Genomic DNA, 6000 nt, shown 5'->3' on the forward strand with positions numbered 1-6000 from the left:
GAGAGCGAGCGAGAGACAGGGGGAGCGAGGAAGACGCTGAGAGGGGAGGCTGCGGGAGGGGGCGGGAGCGCCCGGGAGCACGAGGGGGCGAGGGGACCGCAGCCGCTCAGCCCCCGCGCCCACCGCCGCTGCCGCACTCGAGAAGGCGCGAGCCCAGCCCGGCAAGTTTGCGCTGCAAGTGCGGGCCAAGAGCGCGGCGCTTCCGCCGGCCTTTTAAAGAGAGAGCACCTGGGAGCCCACCTCCGACCCCGCACCTTCGCCGCGGGAAGGCCGGAGCTCTCCAAGGGCCCCTCCACCCCGCCACACCCGCCCCGCGGTCTTTCCCCGCTCCCACCACGCCCCACCGGCGCCCTCTCCCGGAAGCCCCCTTCCTTGCCCCCTCCCCCCCACCCTGCGGGTGTCAGCTCAGCCACCCCAGGACGTGGCGGGCGGGGCCCTCCTGACTCCAAAGGTCGAGGGGCAGGCGACACAGCCTCCGACACACACCCTGAGAAGTACAGCAAAGCACTGCGATGCGAAGGGGTTGCGCTCCTCCCCACCCCCGTGCGTCACTAGAACCCCCACCCGCAGGGCCTCTTCTCACACATCCGCATGCACGTGGCGTGTGCCCCCATGTGGCATGTTCATTTGCACGCCCCACCGCTCCTGGTTCGAGCATACCACGCGGGGGGAAACTGAGGCTCAGTGAGGCAATTGCACTTGCCCCCAATCTCACAGCCTGTCAGGGAGGCCCCTTTCCGCTGAGGCCCCAGAACCCCGCCAGGCTAGGGGAACCCCCAGCCCATGGCCCACAGCCTGCTCCTCTCTCTCCAGCACTGGTTTGCAAAGTGTAACAGGTGGCCAGGCGGGCAGGCTAACACAAGCCCAGGAGGGAATCCCTTAACCCGGGGGAGAGGCTGGAGCCCCAGCTCTCCTCCTTCGGGGTGGGGGGGGGGAGGGCTTGAAAAAACTCGTGGGGGAGGTCTGGCCTTAGAGGCAGACTGAGGAAGAAGAGAGGGAGGGAGCCATTCAGCCCTCTTAGGATTACAAGAGCATCTCGTCCCAGACTGCAGAAGCGGCTTCAATTAGAGCTGTGACGTGTGACTGTCCTTGTCCCGGGGAGGGTGTGCTGCACAGTGTCAGGGAGCTGGGGGGAGAGTGGCTCGCAGTGGCCTTCCTCCCCATCAGTACCTCAGTCCTCCTGGCTGATTTGCAGAGTGCCACCCGGTGCTCAAAAGTGCCTAGGTCAGGGGGGACCCACCACCCCTCTTACCACCCGACCCCTAATTTCCGCAGACAGCACCCTTATGGGTCAAAGGAATGTCTGGGGATAGCAGGAATGACCCTCCCCCCTACTGGTCTGCCCCTTCTCCCTCCAAGCCCCTTATCCAACACCCCTGCCCCTTCCCAGAGACCCACTCGGGCACCCCCTCCTCCAGTATCCCAGACTATGCCAGGCCAGAACCACAACTGGTTCACCATGGCTCATCCGGTGCCTGGCACGATGCCTGTGAGCTCAGTGAATGTTTGGTGAATGAATAAATGTTGGCAAAGCCTGAACTCCCTTTGCTGACATATGTAATGGCCCCAAATACATGTCTCATTTACCCAGTCAGACTGAAGCCTCTGATGGAAGGGCCTGGATCATGCATTCATTCATGCCTTTTTTTCTTTCTTTCTTTCTTTCTTTTTTTTTTTTTTTTTTTTTTTTAACACAACCAGCACTGGCCAAGATCCTGTTCCATTCCCAGCCCTGGGAATACACGAATGACTGCACACCATCCTGCCCTTGAGGAGTGCAGCCCGTGGCCACCCACACCTCAGCACGGCGCATTTTACAGAGACTTAAGCGAAGGCCACAAGAGTGTGCGTTCCTCTGGGCGTGCAGGACAGTCAAGTCACTCCTGGGGAGGCCTCGTCCCTGAGAACAGCCTGCCTGGGTCCTCCTGGCCAGGGTCCCTCAGCTTCCTACCCATAGAACAAGGACCGTGATGCTGACCTCAGAGCAGGGCTGGTGTGCAAGAATAGGAAATGCTGGGAGGCTCAAATCCAGCCTCCCTCAGGCTTGACAAGTGACACGTCCTGTCTTGAGGCTATGTCTGCCTAAAAGGGGGTCCTCTGTCTAACTCATGGAAAGTTAGCTACGGGCCAGGCCGTCATCAAAAGGGAATAAAAGAATGTACGCACAGCACCCAGTCCTGTGTTTACATGCCAGTAAGTGGGAGCCACTACGGTTTTTAACACAGGATATTGTCCTCAATATCCTTTTATTTAATTAATCAATTAATTAATTAAACTGAAAATAAATGGGCCACGGTTTATTGAGAACCCAAACCAACCCAGCCATTCTCCCCACTCCCTGCCCCTCAGTGTTGCCTTCACTCTGGCCATAATTATCCTGCCCCCCCGCCCCCCACCAGCTGTGTCGCAGAAGGCTGGGCAGGCTATATTTTTCAGGGGTTAAAAAAAGAAACGCTGTTGGCTGGCAGATGGCTGGGTTTGTGGACTCGTCCAGTGTGAAGGTACTCAGCCTGAAGGCCTAGTTCTTCCGGGCAGCCGTCCTGGGCCACTCCGGGCCTCCCTGCCTCTGAGTGGTCAGCCGCCCACGCTCACCTGTGAGCCCTAGCTTGAGCCAGCTTCTCCTGCCGACTCCTCCCTCCTGCTGACTTTGGCTGACTTGACTTGTCATGGAGACTGACACAGAAACACAGACACATACATAGAGATACATTCAGATACACACACACACACACACACACACGTATACAGACGCACTCACACGGGCACTCTCAGACAGACACAGCTAAACACGCGGACATACAGATACACACACGCCCCTCCAGGAACTTCAATTGGTGTCCCCTGCCCCCGGGGTTGCTGGGGGCATCCTGGGGAAACAAGGGAGCTACAGAGCCACCTCTGTAGGTGAGTGATCAGCAGAGGGGTCAGGTCACGAGAGCCCTGGCCCAGGCCGGGTGGTGCAAGGGCCTGACTTCCCAAATGCCCTGTTCAGCAAGCTGTACCCTGACTGGGAGGCGCCCAGGTGTGGGAAGGGGGGCGCAGGGCTGGAAGCAAGAGGCTAGGTCCTTGGTGCTCATACGGTGTGGCCTGGGGCAGTCAGGCCCAGCCTCTCTGAGCATTGGTTTCCCCATCCGTGAGAAGAGGCGCTGGGCTCAGGTTTCTCTAAGGATGCGGGATTCAGGGTTGGGTCTCTTTCTGAAACCCTTAAAGAGGATGACCTGATTGACACTCGTGGGGTAAACACGGTGGTCATTCTAATCCACCAGTCCCACCAATCCCATGGGCACACGCTTACCCGGAGATGAGGAGACACCATTTTCGCACTGGGGGGACAGGGGCTTGGGGGAGGGGAAAGAGGTGGTCAGTCCTAGAGAAAATGATAATACAAATGTTTTGTTTTTTTGTTTTTATTTTTCAACGTTTATTTATTTATTTGGGACAGAGAGAGACAGAGCATGAACAGGGGAAGGGCAGAGAGAGAGGGAGACACAGAATCGGAAACAGGCTCCAGGCTCTGAGCCATCAGCCCAGAGCCTGACGCGGGGCTCGAACCCACGGACCGCGAGATCGTGACCTGGCTGAAGTCGGAGCTTAACCGACTGCGCCACCCAGGCGCCCCGATAATACAAATGTTAACGCAAATAAAAATACACGTGTGCTTCAGAACTTTTTTTTTTAAGTTTATTCATTTATTTTGAAAGAGAGAGAGCGAGCAGGGGAGGGGCAGACAGAGGAGGAGACAGAATCCCAAACAGGCTCTACGCTGTCAGCACAGAGCCCAACGCAGGGCTCAGACCCACCAGCCATGAGATCATGACCTGAGCCAAAACCAGGAGTCGGACGCTTAACCAACTGAGCCACCCGGGCCCTGTGCTTCATAGCTTTTTGACCTGGAAGTTCTTCCTGAAGTCTGACCTCACTCCCTCGTGCTGCAGCAAATCCTTCCTTCCAGCTCTTATTCTGATCTCCCTGGTAAGGGAAACAACTTCCCCGCCCCTTCCCACCACCCGCGTTTGGCAACTCAAACCCGCGGAGCTACTCCTACGGAGGATGTCTCCATTTCCAAAGAATCCTAATAGGAGAGGGCAGCTGCCTTTGAAAATCCTGAAGTTTAGAATTTGTTGAAATACATCAAAGTGAACTTGAAGGTGCAGGGGCCAGGGGAGAGCCCGGCAGGCTTGGAATACCTAATAAAGGGTCCCCATGTTGCGGTGACCCAGCCACTGTCTCAACCTCAGCGTCTGATGGGTCTCAATTTGGGTTTCCCCTAAACCAGGCCATTAGACGGAAACGCCTGTGATGGGGGAGTTGGTTTAAACAATAATGGCGAGACATTTCCAGGATGAAAAGCTGACTGCAAGAGAAGGCAATGGCTCCGTGCTCTCTGGAGACTCATAAGTCACTTTGCAGGCATGGAGGAGTTGTGGAGAGCTGGGGTCAGAGGATGGGACCTGGGGTTAAGAATCCTGGGGTCAGTCATTCCTACTCTGCCTCCCATGGTCACACCAGCCCTTCTCCTTTGCCCCACGGAGATACTGAGTGTCAAGGGCCTGGGCACTCTGAAATACCCCCAGCCTGGGCTCTGGGACAGGCTCCTGACACTCCTGAGGGTTAGCAGAAGAGGGACCCGGGGAATCTGCTCTTCCCTTAGGCCAGTGTGGGTCCAACCTCCAGGACCCCTCCTATGAGCTCTGGGATTTTTCTGAGGAGTCGTGGGCCGGCTGCTGCTGCCGTCCCCTTTCCACAATTCCAAAGTCCAGAATGCTCTGAACACCACAAGCTTGTCCATAAGTTTTCAACAAACTCATCTGGCTGCAAAACCTGATGTGAGAGCAAGTCATTGCCACGGTCTGGCTCCCTTGGTGGGAGACACTCTGTTTCCCTGCAGGAATAGGAGCCAGCATATTTGTTTTGGGGATACTGCTACGAGGCCTCCTGGAGGATTGTACAATATGGAATGTGTGCGCCCTATTATCTTTCTAAACTCCAAAAAGATCTAGCCCCAGGGGTCTCTGATAAGGGTCTATGCTCCTAGAATCATTCCATTTGGACCAAGGACTTCCCAGGTTACACAGCACCGTCATACCCACACCCTCCCACCGGCCCCTGTAAAGGGAAAGAGGGGACTAGACAGAGCAGAGAGCAAAAAAGAGCAGATTCGGAACACAGCTCTGTTAAGCCCAAGCGCACAGGACCGGAGGCAGAAGCCAAATGAGGTATGTGAGGATTTAGAGGACGTTCAGCACCAACTTGCTAGAGAGGCCTTAACCCATGCTGCAGGAGCACCCCACAAAAATGGGGGTGTGGGACAGAAGGTTAAAGGCTGGGCTGGGAGTCTCTGTCTCTTCCAGCCTGCACGGCGATCAAGGCAGCTGGGAAGGAGGGGAAGTTCAGCAAGTGGACGGCAGGGCAAGAGCTGTGGTTGTGGGGCGGGTGAAGGGACACAAATGGTCCAAGGTCAATTGTAGCTACTTCCGGCTGCTCTGGAGCTCCCTGGCCTGAAAGATGATGCTTCCCCTTTCCTTCCTCAGCCTCGTTTTCCCCACCCATAGGGCTGAAGAGAGAGGGGACAGGAGAAAGGAAAAGCCAGGGAGGCATCGGCGGCGCTGCCTCAAGCTCAAGGGGGGCAGGGAAGGGAGGTCAGGGAGGAGGGTCACTTACACCCTGACGGAGGGGCTGGAATTACAAGCACTGAGAGCCACGCGGGGGAGTGGGGCGCACAGCCAGACGGGGCTTTTGACACCCTCCCCCTCGCCCCCGCAGCTGAGACTGTGCCCCCGAGCATGCAGTAGGTGCCCAATAAATGTCCACTTGTTAAACAAATGAATGGCTGACCCCCCAGAGAGAAGGAGCCTTCCTCTTTCTCCTCCTTGATTTCCACTTTCACCTCCTCCTTCCCTCTCCCGCTCCTGGCCCTGTCTGTTTTTTTCTTAAGACTCAGGATTTTCCAGCCTCTTTGCCACACTGCAATTTAAAACTACTTATCATCCCTCTCCCTCC

The sequence above is a fragment of the Puma concolor genome, chromosome B2 (genome assembly GCF_028749965.1).
Source record: "Puma concolor isolate L17-30 chromosome B2, mPumCon1.1.hap2, whole genome shotgun sequence".
Classification (NCBI taxonomy): domain Eukaryota; kingdom Metazoa; phylum Chordata; class Mammalia; order Carnivora; family Felidae; genus Puma; species Puma concolor.